We start from the raw sequence: 15,409 nt of genomic DNA, 5'->3' as shown, positions 1-15,409 counted from the left end.
ATTTCTTTTTCTTTTTTGGTTTTAGCTGTATTTTATTTTTATTGTTGGCAGTATTACAAATGTCCTCTTTAATATGATTGAGAGTGATATTGTAAGTTTTATTGATATGTAGTGAATTCATCCAGCCTAGGAAATAGTTTATAATTAGGAATTGTAGTAGGTATGCAGATGACCAGGATGCTGTGCCAACAATCATATATATATATTGTATTTACAGGCAACCTTTCCATCTCTGCTTTTTATCATGGTGTTTCCTATAGTTGTTGCATTCTTTTTACTTGCTTCTCTGTATTAGATTCTATCCTTCTTTTGCAATTATTAAAAATGTCTTGTTTCTCCATGAAGATTTCTCTAAAGACCCTTCCTAATATTTCTCTCTCCTGCTGAACTCTTAGAGTACATTCACTCATTCTTGTATTATTTCTATATTAGAGGCCCAGTGCACAAAATTCATGCATTTGTGGAAGGGGGACCTCAACTCCAGGCTGCACTTGCCAGCCGTGAGCCTGAGTGGCACTCTCAGGCTGAGAGTGGCACTCTCTCTGTGGGAGTTCACTGACCACCAGGGGTAGCTCCTGCATTGAGCATCTGCCCCCTGGTGGTCAGTGTGTGTGTCATAGCAACCAGTTCTGCTGTTCAGTCGATTTGCATATTAGCCTTTTATTATATAGGATATAAGGTCTTTTCATACCTGGTCAGAGTATGAGTGCCATTGGAAAGAATATGCCTTATATGTACTTGCTCTAGCCATGGGATCTATGCATCTTTCCATATGGTCCTTATTGCTATATATTTTTTTTTCTTGATGACAAGAGGTGTTTTTTTTCTAATTGAGTTATTTTAGCATCAGCTAATTAAAATTATCTCCTCCTTCTTACTTGTCTTCCTGAACCATGTAAATCCATGGTTCAGAAATCCATGTTACAGAAAGTACAGTATATGTGAATAAAATAACAGGAAGTGAAAAGTAAATGTCAATTGCTTGAATGAACTGAAGACTGATGTTAATTTAAGGCCCAATTAGTAGGAACTTCCTCTAGACAGACGCTTATACTTAAGTTTATAAAATTCTCATAACAGGCATTTCCGAAAAGGCTTATTCCCAGAAGAATATATTTTATTCACTCTTCCTTGGGCTATATTAATATATTGCATAGAGAACTGAAAAAAATGTGTCAGCTTGATTTACAAGAGTGTGTTTCAATACTAGAAGCATCTTTTTTAAAAGAAAAAAAAAAAAAGGCTGCTAGTCTTTTCTAGTTTTAGGAATACAGGGAAAGCTCTATTCCCACCCATCCCTCCTGGCACCCAAAAATGCCATTTCTCACTTCGTTATTGATCCTAAAAATAGTATTAAAATGCTGCAATAATTTGTTTTAATTTTAATTTTTAATCATCAGGGTTTTTATTTTTATTTTTGTTTTGGTTCATTAGATTTCACATATGAGTGAGATAATGTGATACTTATTTTTCTCTGTCTGGCTTATTTTATTCATCATAATACTCTCCAGGTCCACCCATGCTGTTGCAAATGGATAGAGTTCTTTCATTTTTATTGTTGCGTAGTATTCCATTGCATAAATGTACCATTTTTGTTTTAACCATTCATCTGCTAATGGGCACTTAGGCTGTTTCCAAGTCTTAGTTATTGTAAATTGTGCTGCTATGAACATAAGGGTGTATATATTCTTCCTAATAAGTGTCAAGTTTCTTAGAATATATTTCTACATGTAGGTTGACTGGGTCAAATGGGAGTTCCATTTTTAATTTCTTGAGGAAACTCCATACACTTTTCTGGCTGCAGCAGTCTGCATTCCCACCAGCAGGGCACGAGGATTCCCTGTTCTCCACAACTTTGCTAACACTTGTCGTTGGTTGGTTGATTTGTTGATGATAGTCATTATGACAGGTGTGAGGTGATATCTTATTGTCATTAGGATTTGCATCTCTCAGATGATTGGTGACTTTGAGCATTTTTTCATATGTCTCTTGGCTTCCTGTATATCCACTTTGGAAAAGTCTCTATTTAGGTCCTTTGCCCATTTTTTAATTGGATTGTTTGGCTTCCTTTTGTTAAGTTGTATGAGTTCTCTATAAATTTTGGAAATTAACCCTTTTTAGGTGTATCATTGGCAAATATGTTCTCCCATGTAGTGAGGTCCCTTATTATTTTGATGATGGTTTCTTTTGCCACGCAGGAACTATTTTTTATTTTCAAGTCGTCCTATTTGTTTATTTTCTCCTTAATTTCCATTGTCTTAGGAGATGTATCAGTAAATATATTGCTACAAGAGATGTCTGATATTTTTATGCCTATGGTTTCTTCTAGGACTTCTAAGGTTTCACATCTTACATTTAATTCTTTTATCTATTTTGAGTTTATTCTTATTATGGTGTAAGTTGGTGGTCTAGTTTCATTTTTTTGCATGTCAAATTTTCCCAACACCATTTATTGAAGAAACTGTCTCTGCTCCAATGTATGTTCTTGCCTTCTTTGTCAAATATTAATTAAGCATAGTGGTTTGATTTTTGGGTTCTTTGTTCTGTTCCACTGCCCTATATGCCTGTTCTTGTGCCAATACCAGGCTGTTTTGAGAACAGTGGCTTTGTAGTATAATTTGATATCTGGTATTGTGATTCCTACAATTTTGTTCTTCTTTCTCAAGATTGCTGTAGCTATTTGGTGTCTTTTTGGTTCCATATAAATTTTTGGAATATTTGTTCTAGGTCTGTGAAATATGTCATTGGTATTTTAATAGGGATTACATTGAATCTATAGATTGCTTTGGGTAAAATATACATTTTAATGATATTGATTCTACCAATCAATGAACACAGTACATTCTTCCACTTGTTTATGTCTTCCTCTATCTCTTTTTTTCAATGTCCTATAGTTTTCAAAGTATCGCTCTTTTACCTCTTTGGTTAAGTTTATTCCTAAGTACCTTATTTTTGTTGTTGTTGTTGTTGTTGCAATGGTGAATAGGATTTGCTGCAATAATTTTAAAGGGCTGAACACATTACATAGAACATCAGCAGGAAAACATACAGTAAATACCTCTAAAGAGGTAATTAACTGAAATTTAAGCCACTTTAAGGTAGACTTTAGTCTTTGAAAGCCAGTGGACAGAGGAAAAAACATTATATAGAGAAGATGGGATGAACATTGATGAGAGATCCAAAGAAAATTTTATGCAATGGAAAACTTTGCTTTGCTTAATAATGCACACCAAGAATGAAGTAATAATTGTAGGTCTCCAACTTTCTGTTCCAATATGCTTATTCCATAAAGTAAATAGATTCATAGATCCAAGTTCTTTGTAAAATATTATATATCCCAATTAATTTGCAACTACTAATTCTCAGGCTCTGAAAGTTTTCTCCCAATACAAAGATTCAGATCTTGAGACTGCAATCTGGTTTTCAACCATATACATGAAAACATATTTTCTTTTTTTTTTTTTTTTAAGAGTTAATTCCTAAATTGCTTGACCAAGTCACTTAAAAGTGATGCAATGATAAACTTCTAAAGATAGAAGTAATGAAGATTTCCTTTCTTACTTTAGAGCCAATAAAGGATGTAAAATTCCAATTTAAATCCAAAGACAACTTAGATATACAAGGAGTCAAAGGTAAGAAAGATGTGCTAGTCTCACATCCTTTACTTCATACGAAATGGTCTAATTAACATACCCTACTAATGGAAGCACTATTTCACAGTTCAGCCACCTATAGATATGACAAAGCAGCTGTGTAAAAGTCAGGTACAGGAGGCCAATGTGAAAAGATACACAAAATCATACCAGAGCTCCTAGGAGTTTCAGCTAACTCTACTCACAAATTTCATCGCATGAATACAATATCAACTGACATTGCTTATTATTTTTTAATATAATTTTTATTGATTTTAGAGAGAGAGAAAGGGAGAGGAAGAGAGAAACATGGATCAGCGCCTCCTGCACGTCCCCTACTGGGGATTGATCCTACAGCCCAGGCATGTGCCGGGATGGGGAATCAAACCGGTGACCTTTTGGTCCTTGGGATGATATTCAACCAACTGAGCCACTCTGCCCAAGGTGCCTGTTAGTATTTTTTAAACAGCCACAAAGCTGTGATTCTTCTGGGAGTAGACTACTTGACAAGCTCAAGCAGTTTTCTGGGAAGACCCCTTCTATTAAACATTTGAGTAATAGTTAAAATTTTAAAAGAGATATGAACTAGAAAAACCTTATTCTCAAAGGCAAGCTTCAGTTTTTTAATAACATGTTTATCCAAACTTCTCTTTTATTTTCTTTCATCCCTGCAAGTATTCTTTAGCACATTTTGAATTGCTGTTGCATAGCTTTAATCTAATAAAATTAGTACCTTTTATTTTTTTCCCCTGACTGGGCTTTGCATTTTGTCTGACCCTGGCAAAGAACTGTTTTGAAGAGCATAATGTTGGGGTTTCCTCCCTTTCTCTGCTGTGTGCCAGGCACATTTGCGGGTGCTCCATCCTTTAAACCTTTCCTCCAACTGAGCCTTCCAGGACAAGAATCTTCTCCCTCCAAGTTCACATTCTTCTTCAGTAGTTGACTGCGACTGGGAAAATAGGCGTACAAAGCATTTCGCATTCTCTGAATGTACCACACAGTAATTCTGCTGTCTGAAAACTCTGTAATGTCAATAATTGATGCACTTGAGAAGTGGTAATTAAATTAGTTAATTATGCTGGTAAAATTACATGCAATTATGTGACTGCAGGGTATGTTTAGTAAATTAGGCTTTCCCATACTCACTATATATTGTGGTGCCAATTTTGTTCCTTGATGATTAGGTAGCTTTTGATACTTCTTAATTGATTTAATACCTGGATCTTCATTAGCCCTTGATTGCTATGCTATGTATGTCTGACATTTTTTCTCTCTGATGTTTCACTGAGATCATACATCAGGGGAGAATATACATACTTGCTTGGGGATGATACACATGTGAATATACGCACACATTTTTCATTTAAAATGTTTAGATGTTAGAATATCACCTCGCCCACTACCCTTCCACCTTCTGGGAAATAGCTAATCCTAAGTGTTGATTCACGTATAATCCAAGAACTTAACTCTTCTTGGACACTCAAAAAAATAAAAAATCATGTTTATTTATTCTGCTTCTGAAATATCAATACAAATAGTACTAGACAGTATTAGAAGGAAGCAAAACACTAGTAAGTCCAAGAAAGTTAATCCTTTTACCTCTTGACCACATTTAAATTGATCTGTTCTGTATAAGGAGTTAACTGAAAGGCTATAAATACTGTAATAGAAACCACAAAGCTGTCATTTGATCTTTAGAGGTTTGTGGTCCACTATGGGCCTCTGAAGTGCATTAGAAAGGCTCTGCGGGGCAATGAGATTGGTGAAAGAAACCATAGTGCTATGAATGGAACTTATGGATAGAGCTTCCCCGTGAAGATTTGTAAATGGCAGAAGCAGTAAGGAAACCTGGGACTTGCTGGGTTAACCCCCTTTTATGTAATAAATGAAGAAATGCAGATCTCATTGAATGTCTTTGGATCTTCTCACAATTTAAGTCTCTGCCCCTCTGGACATCGGAAATATACTCTACAATATTATACTTTTTTTTCTCCTTTGTTCATTTCCTCTCAGTCAATCACTCTAAACCTTGTGATGCCTTGGCTCAGACAGGGAGTAGGCACTTTTGAAAAAGAGCTTCTTCTTTTACTATAAACTAGGTGTCAGGAGGCAACCTGAGTTATAATTACCTATATTGAACATTAGAAAGTTAGTCTTTTGTTTGCTTGTTTTTTGAGCAGTTAGTGTAATAATCAGAACCAGTAACTCCTCCAATATTCTATATCCCACCCATAATATGATCAGGGAGGAGCTCTAACATGGAGCAGTTCTTACCTGAATTGGAGGGAATTGGCAAAGTTGCTCACTCTTTGGGGCTTTGCCTTCTCTCTAAAACCAGAGAGGTGGACAAATAGACCCCCCACCAAGCCCACTGCTGGTGCTGATTCCATTATCATCTGGAAAACTTTTCTGAAATGGATAAGCAAAGACCACTTGTTACATTTCTTGTCATTTTTCTTTTTCTTTAATCCATTGATAGAGTAAAAGGAATGCTAGACATACATGATAATAACTTTCATTTATACAATGGTGTATCTCTGTGGATTTTTAAATCTACCCTGTGGTGAGGGAAAACAAGAAATAGGTCCATTTCATAGATTTTTTTAAAAATGTAAACCCAGAAATTTTGCCAGATTTGAATAGTGAATAGATATGAAGAATCATTCAACCTGTTAAGTAAGGTTTGTTGATACCTAATTCTTCTTGTGCTTTATGAATCCAAACTTTTAATGGAATCTGCCTTTGATCTCTTCCAGGTTTTTTTTCTTGATTTCCTTCAGGCTAGAGTCAGTAATCTTATTGTACCTCGGTGTGTTCCCATCACTAAATTTCTGTTTTCTTTTGTTTTTCTCGTCACATAAACACACATAACACAAGATGGTGAAATTCTTGACTGGAGATGTCCTGGTCCATAGTTGTTAAATGAATAAATGAATGAATGAATGAATGAATGAATGAATGAATGAATATTGGCCTAGAAAATCATTCTTATTGTGATCAGGTAACATTTAACTTCTTACCTCTGCAATTTGTCCCTAATAGATATAAATATTATTAGGATCAGCTAACATGTTTTTGCTGTATTTATTACCACATGCTCTAGATATTTGAGTGCATTTTCTACTTAAAATTAATACCTTATTGAATATAAACTGAAAATGCTCTTGGTTATTAGGTTGAAGATTTTTATTTTATTAACTTAAAATTGATGATTATTCTTCTGGTTATATTAGCTCTCAAGGATATATGATCTTTACTGTAATTATAAAACATAACTCTAGTCACACATAAACATTAGTTTAAAATACCAAATGTGTTTAAGTATCTTTCTTTGTGTCTTACAAGAATAATTTATATGTATATATTTTAATGTTTTCCATTTAAATTAGTGTGGACACAGGTGGAACATGGGTAAAACAAAGAAATCTTTGCTAAATTTTACAGACAGTTGAAGGATTGGGGAAAGAGGGAGCAATATGGGGAAAAGGGGGAATGTTGGGGAATTAGAGGAGGCACTAGCAGTATTGATGGAAACCCTGCTGTTTCCCATCAGCCCTGCCAAGAAGCAGGCAATAACACCACCTGTCTGTTTGGCAGCCACAGGTATCTGCACATGGTTTGTGTTTATTCCTCTCCAGATTTCAAGACTTAGATTGGAGACCCACCTACTTAAATCAACAGGTGAAATAAACATGCAGCAAGAATCGCCATCAGAATGGCTGTGTGGGCAGAAGAGGCAACCAGGAGCGCTCTCCAGGCACCCTTGTGAGATTTACAAGGGCTTCTTGTGGAAAACCTTCCCTTGGCCCCTGGGCTGCGGCAAAGCCAGCAAGCTCTCCTGCAAGCTGGCTCTCTGCCATTATAACAGATGGCCAGCAGTGTAGGCAGCAAAGAGACATGTAGGAACATCACAAGTGATTGCTGAGTCGAGAAGATCTCTAGACACAAGCTTGGAGTCTGTGTGTCCATTAGTTAGTCCTGAGCTCCTGAGCAAACTGGTGAAAGGGACTATTTATGGCTGGATCTTTGTAACTCACTTCTGGCAGAAATGCCAGCACTACCTTATTTGTGTTTTAGTGTTCAGTTTTCTATTCTAACTCTGGTGAGTGTGTGTGTGTGTGTGTGTGTGTGTGTGTGTGTGTGTGTGTGTGAGAGAGAGAGAGAGAGAGAGAGAGAGAGAGAGAGAGAGAGAGAGAGAGAGAGAGAGAAAGAGAGAAATATCCCACGAGGAGACAAAAAAGATGGAGATATTTTAAATAAAACTCTTAGCTCACTTGCTCTGACCAATTCATTCTGTGTACTCCTGCCAAATTAATCTCCTAAGGCACAGCTTGGATTATAGCCCCTCTTTCCCAAAACTTTTCATGATGATGATAATAATTTTAATAAGGATGATGGTATTGATGGTGGTGATGGTAGTGCTGCTAATTAAGCACTTGCTATGTGTATAATTTTCTTATTTCACAGGGAACTAGGGCTCACAAACTAACTTCCTATCAAAGGTCACATAGCTAATCAGTGGTGAGAACTGGAATCTAAACCTCTATCTCTCTGAGTCTAGTGTAAGAGCCTTAGGGGCTATACTCAATATTTGCAATACAAGCAAATTCATCTACTAAAGATTCTCTGGAAATTTCTGGGTTGTCATTAACTTACAATTTACTAAAATAAAAACTTTTAATTTAACTCAAGTTTAGTTTAGCTAAAAGACTTATTTTTTGTTTTGTTTTGAAATGTTTCTCCTCTTTAATTTCTCAAGAGAATGTTTGTTCTGAGAAACTAGATTGAAATAAATAAAGACCAAGATACACCATATGTCTTAACAAAAGTACTAGATTGATTCTCTGCATCATGGTAGAGTAGGTTAACATAAAGAAAACATTTCTAATCTATTTCAAGAAACTGCCAGAATGTCTGTTTTTAATCATATGGAATTTCTATTTTCTTTTTTTTAATTTAAATTCTTTATTGTTGAAAGTATTACATATGTCCATATGTCTCTTTTTCTCCCCCTATTAACCTCTCCCTGTTTGTTCCCATCCCCTCACCTCCAGGACATGCCCTCACCCCTGCCCCCACTCTCTGTGTCCATTGGTTATGCTTATATGCATGCATACAAGTCCTTTGGTTGATCTCTTACTCCCCTTCCACCCAGGGTTTGACAGTCTATTTGATGCTTCTATGACTCTGTATCTATTTTTGTTCCTCAAATTATGTTAATCATTATACCCCACACATGACTGAGATCATGTGATATTTATCTCTCCCCCTCACCCCCCACCCCCGGCTTATTTCACTTAGCATAGTTCTCTCCAGTTCCATCCATGCTGTTGCAAATGGTAAGAGTTCTTTCTCTTTCATAGCAGCATAGTATTCCATTGTGTAGATGTACCAATTTTTTAATTCACTCATCTGCTTATGGGCACTTAGGATGTTTCCAAATCTTAGCTATTGTAAATTGTGCTGCTATGAACATAGGGGTGCATATATTATTTCTGATTGCTTTTTCTGGTTTCTTGGGATATAGTCCTAGACCTAGGATGACTGGGTCAAATGGGAGTTCCATTTTTAATTTCTTGAGGAAACTCCATGCTGTTTTCCCCAGCAGTGATTGAGGGTTGCTTTATATCCACATCCTCATTAGCACTTGACAATTGTTGATTTGTTGATGATAGCCATTCTGAAAGGTGTAAGATAGTACCTCATTGTCATTTTGATTTGCTTCTCTTAGATGATTAGTGACTTCGAGCATGTTTTTATTTTGATTACTTTCTCCTTAATTTCCATTGCCCTAGGTGCTGTATCAGTAAATATATTGCTACAATGTATGTCTGCTATTTTGCTGCCTATTGATTCTTCTAAGATTTTTATGGTTTCCTGTCTTACGTTTAAGTCTTTTATTTATTTGAGTTTATTTTTGTATATGGTATAAGTCGGTGGTCTAGTTTCATTTTCTTTGCATGTATCTGTTCAATTTTTCCAACACCATTTATTGAAGAGACTGTCTTGACTCCATTGTGTGTTCTTGCCTCCATTGTCAAATATTGATCGAACATAATGACTTGGGACAATTTCTTGGTTCTCTGTTCTGCTCCATTAGTCTATATGTCGGTTCTTGTGCCAGTGCCAAGCAATTTTAGAACCGTGGCTTTCTAATTCAGCTTGATATCTGGTATTGTGATCCCTTCAACTTTGTTCTTTCTGAGGATTGCTGTGGTTATTCCGGTCTTTTTAAGTTCCAAATAAAATTTTGAAGAGTTTGTTCTAGTTCTGTGAAATATGTTGTTGGAAGTTTAATGGGGATTGCATTAAAACTACAGATTGCTTTAGGTAGTAGGGATATTTTAATGATGTTGATTCTACGAATCCATGAACATCTTTTTTCAATGTCTTGTAGTTTTCTAAGTATAGATCTTTTACCTCCTTAGTTAAGTTTATTCCTAGGTATCTTAATTTTTTTCTTGCAATGGTAAATGGTTTTGTTTCGTTTTGTTTTTTAGTTTCTCTTTCTGTGTATAAAAATGCCATAGATTTCTGGGTGTTAATTTTGTATCCTGCTATGTTGCCAAATTTATTTATTAAACCTAGTAGTATTTATTTATTTATTTATTTATTTATTTATTTATTTATTTATAGAGTCCACTATCATGTCATCTGCAAATAATGACATTTTACTTCTCCTTTTCCAAATTGGATGTCTTTTCATTCTTCTTGTCTAATTGCCATGGCTAGCACTTCCAATGATATGAAGAACATGAGTGGTGAAAGTGGGCATTCCTGTCTTGTTCCTGTTCTTAGGGGAAAGAGTTTTAGTATTTGCCCATTGAGTATGATGCTGGTTATCGGGTTTTCATATAAGGCTTTTTGTCGAGGTATGATCACTTTATTTCCACTTTGCTGGTAGTTTTTATCAAAAAAGGGTGTTGAATATTGTCAAATGCTTTTTGTGCATCAATTAATATAATCATGTGGTTTTTGTCTTTCAAGTTGTTTATGTGATGTATCACGTTTATTGATTTACCTGCCTTGAATTCCCAGATAAATCCCACTTGCTCATGGTGTATGATCTTTTTAATGTATTGCTGAATTTGATTTGCTAATATTTTGTTGAGGATTTTATCATGTATGTTCATCAGGGATATTGGCATGTACCTTTCTTTGTAATGTCTTTATCTGTTTTGGGGATTAGGTTAATGCTGGCTTCATAAAAAGAGCTTAGAAGTGTTCTTCCTGTTGAATTTTGGAATAGTCTGAGGAGGATCAGCATTAGCTCTTCTTTGAATGTTTGGTAAAGGTCCTGTTTGAAGCCTTCTGCACCCGGGCTTTCGTTTGTTGGAAATTTTTTGATTACTGCTTCAATTTCGTCAGTAGTTATCAGCCTATTCAGAATTTCTTATTCTTCCTGATTGAGTTTTGGAAGATTGTATTTTTCTAGGAATATGTTCATTTCATGCAGGTTGTCCAGTTTGTTGGAGTAGAGTTGTTCATAGTATTTTTTTTTTTTTTTTTTACAATCCTTTGTATTTTTGTGGTGTTGATTCACCTCTTTCATTTCTGATTTTGTTTATTGGGGTTTTCTCTCTTTGTTTCTTGGTGAGCCTGACTACAGGTTCATCAATCTTATTTATCCTTTCAAAGAACCAGCTCTTGGTTCTATTGATCTTCTTTATTTTTTATTTTTTTGTCTCTATGTCATTTATTTCTGCTTTGATCTTTATTATTTCATTCCTTCTACGTACTTTGGGCTTTTCTTGTTGTTCTCTTTCTAGTTCTTTAAGTGTAGGGTTAGATAACTTATTAACACTTTTTGTTGTTTTTTTTGGGTAGGTTTGTAGTGCTATAAACTTCCCTCTCAGGACTGCTTTCATTGCTTCCCATAGATTTGGGATTATTGTGTGTTCATTTTCATTTGTTTCTAGAATGTTTGTTTATTTATTTATTTATTTATTTATTCTTTGATCTCTTTGGTAACCCATTCATTATTTAATAGTATGCTATTTAGCCTCTATGTGTTTGATTGTTTTTATTGTAGTTGATTTCTAATTTTATGCTATAGTGATCTGAGAAGATGCTTGATATGATTTCAATCTTCTTAAATTTGTGGATACTTAGCCTATGTCCTAATATGTGATATTTAAACTATCCCATGTACACTTGAGAAGAATGTATATTCCACAGTTTGGGGGTGAAATGTTCTGAAGATGTCAATTAATTCCATCTGAACTAGTGAGTCATTTAGGATTGCTGTTTCTTTGCTAATTTTTTGTCTACAGGGTTTATCCAGTGATGTCAATGGGATATTAAAGCCCCCTACTATGATTGTATTGCTGTTGATCTCTCCCTTGATATCTTCCAGAAGATTTTTTATGTATTTGGGTGCTCCTGTATGGTGTGTATATATGTTTACCAGTGTTGAATCCATCCCTTTAGTTGAATCAATCCCTTTAGTATTATGAAGTAGCCTTCATTATCTCTTATTATGGCCTTCACTTTGTGGTCAATTTTGTCAGATATAAATATTGCTTCCCCAGCTTTTTTTCATTTTCATTTGCCTGAAATAATTCTTTCCCATCCCTTCACTTTCAGTCTGTGTAAGTGCTTTGTTTTGAGGTGGATCTCTTGTAGATAGCATATTTATGGGCCATGTTTTCTTATTCATTCAGCCAGCCAATGTCTTTTAAAGCAAAAAAAAATATCTTTTTTTTGCTTTTAAAGACATTGGCTGGCTTAATGAATAAGAGAGAGAGAGAGAGAGAGAGAGAGAGAGAGAGAGAGAGAGAGAGAGAGAGAGAGGAATGAGAGAATATGGGAGAAAACACACAAAACAAACAATTAAACCAAAAAGCACAAATAAAAGACACCCTGAATGAGGGGGAACAAAATCTGTAAAGGCAGAGCTTAAGTACCATATAGAAAATAGGGTTAATGAATTAGATGAATAGGGGAAGGACCACAGTTTAGTACAGAGGAGGGAAAAATAGAATGAGTGGGTAAGAGGAAAATATAAACAAACAAACAAATAAAAATTTATTTATTTATTTATTGGAAAAGGAGAATAGAGGGGAGATCAGATGGTCTAAATTTAGGAAGTGAAACTAGTTAAAAAATTAGGAGAAGAAAAGAGAAAGAGAGGAAAAACAAATAAACAAGTAAAACAAAAAAATGAGTAGTGAAGAAAGAGAAAAGAGAAGGGGAATGGAATAGGAGAAGGGAAGGAGAAGCTTTATATATGAGTAAGCCAACAGAGTCTACAATAATAGTAACACATTAATGAAGCAGATAAAGAAGATCAATTTTTAACATGGGGTAAAAAGAAAATAAAGTGAAAAGCTAAAGCGGGGAAGGGAGAAGGAAAACATGGTGGAAAAGGGAGAAGTGAGGAAGAATAGGGTGAAATAAAAGATCAAATAACAATAAAAAAGTACTGAATTTTTAAAAATAAATAAATAAATAAATAAATAAATAAATAAAGTGAAATGTCGTTTTCAGTTGCATTTTAATTCTCCAGGGGGGGCTGGTTTAGGAACCCACTCCTCTGTTCTGACTGCCAATTCTGGGCTTCCTGTTAGGTAGTTAGGTGCTGACCACTCCTAGGCACTGTCTTTGGCTTTTAGCACCCTATTGAAGCTCCAAGTGATCTGCTGCTCCTCTGCTTGTGTCTGTCTCCACAGGCCTTAGCTGCAAGCAGGGGGACCTATCTGCCTGCTTCTTTTGTCTTCCAGCTCTCAATCTCAGTCACTTCAAGTGTCTGTTTCTGACAGGGCTTTAGGTACGCCTAGTGCTGTTTCACTTTCTGGGTTCAGATGGATGTTTTTGCCCTGACCCAAGGCCATTCCTCCACAAGTGGCCCAAAACATTACTCGGGCCTTGGCTGCCAGAGATCCCTGTGTGGAAACCAGTGGGATTGGCTGGCAACCTGGAGTTTTTTCAGTCTGGTACCCTCAATAGTGGGGCAGACTGGCCCTTCTCCCAACCGAGTCTCTGAGGGCTCTCTGGGAGGCTATTCAGAGCCTTTGCTTCCTTCGCATTAATCCGACTGCAGGCAGGTGTGGCAGGCTGTGTTACCTGCCTTGGGGCTACTGGGAGGGGCTAGCTCTTCAGGAGAGAAATGGCCTCTGAGGTTGGGAAGTTAAGAATGTCCCAAAGCCAGAGTCCTGGGCAGGTCTCCCTGCCCTGCTTCCCTCCCCAGCCTCTTATCAGGCTCCACAACTCTGTGCCTCTCCCCGCTCTGCAGCCTCGGGTGAGCTCTTGAAAATGAAAAGTCCTATTTTCTGGGTTTAGGGAATAAAACTAAAGACAAAACAAAAGCAAAACAACCACGAAACTGTGGGTGTCTCTCTCACAGGCACTGCGCTGCTGAAGCCACTTTTCAGGCCACCCTTTGGGGTGCAGCCTTTCATGGCTGTGGTCTTAGGTCTAGATTCCCTGGTGCCAGTAGCCCTGTGGTTTTTCCTTTTCTTAGATGGGTAGTACGCCTGTCACCAAGGGACATGGCTTTAGTGCAGTGTAGCTTCCACCTCACTCCCCTGGCCCAGTCTCCAGCCCACATCCCCCTTTCTACCATTTTCCAGGCGTCCTCTGCCCTTCCTTAGGAATTTTTATCTTCTTTTGGCTTATCTGTAATTTTATGTCTGGAATAAAATACATATGAAGGAACAAATATCATTTGATTTGTTTCTCCTAATGGCTAATTGAGACTCCAATATTTTTCCTTCTCATTCTTGAAACTTAAAAATAAAGTGCTACCTGAGAAGGCAGGGCGGGGTGAGGGTGCAGGGCTGGGTGAGAGGGCAGGATGGGGCGGGTCCAGCTCCCGGTAACTGGACCCTAGGCCTAACCCAACCAATCAGGTCAGCCAAGGTAGCGGCACCACCCTCCCTATAAAACCCATTGATATGTTAAGTTCTTTCTCTTTCTCGCCCATGCCCTTGCTGGTGTAAGTGGGACTGAGCTCTGACTAGTCCGAAATAAATACAGGCTTTCTGCAATTGCATCGGATTTGGCTCCCTGGTAGTCTTTGGGGTTTATGACACCTGGGCATTACACTAACCAATCTTTCTTATTTTTAACCTGAATCTCTTGTAGTGCTTTCTCCTTTCCAGTACAGAAAGGAAACTTCATCATACACTTAAAGAAAACAAATAACCACAAAAACTTTAGTGGCACACAGAATCAGCATTCACTCTCTCAGGTCTGAGGGGAGCAGGGCTTTGGCCCCTAGTGGCCACTCTAAGTGAACGTAGGCTCACATTATCTCTTCTTCAGCTGGAGTCAGTGTTTAGCCTGCGAAATGACTTTTCTTAGCTGCGGCAGAAGTGAAAAAGAAGAAATGTTGATCACTCAGACATTTTAAAAAGCCTTTGATCACATCATTATTATTAATATTCCATTGGTGAAAGCAGGTCTCATGATCTAAGTGAGGAAATATTTTCTGCCTTTTTTTCAAGGAGTGGGCATAGAAGGGAAGGAAATAAAGATGGCCCAGTAAAGAGTGAGGATAAAGGGAGGGGTGAAGAAACCAAGCCATGATCCCAATATCTGTCTATTGCATGGCCTCCTGCTATTCTTGTTGCACGCAGCTATGCAATAGGATGGTGGTGTACATCTGTCAGACAATGCATTACTATTTCCACAAGGTTGCAAGGCTTGGCTTTTGCATCCTCAAAGTCCATTGTTGATAACATTTTTCGGTTGGCCATAGGATAACATTCTTTTTCAGGAAGTATTTCTCATCACAGATCTTGCCCATGTTTCAGTGCATATTCATGCCCTCTGCT

This window comes from Pipistrellus hanaki (assembly GCF_964339955.1).
Source record: "Pipistrellus hanaki genome assembly, chromosome: 2".
NCBI lineage: Eukaryota > Metazoa > Chordata > Mammalia > Chiroptera > Vespertilionidae > Pipistrellus > Pipistrellus hanaki.
Note: the sequence above shows the minus strand (reverse complement) of the source record.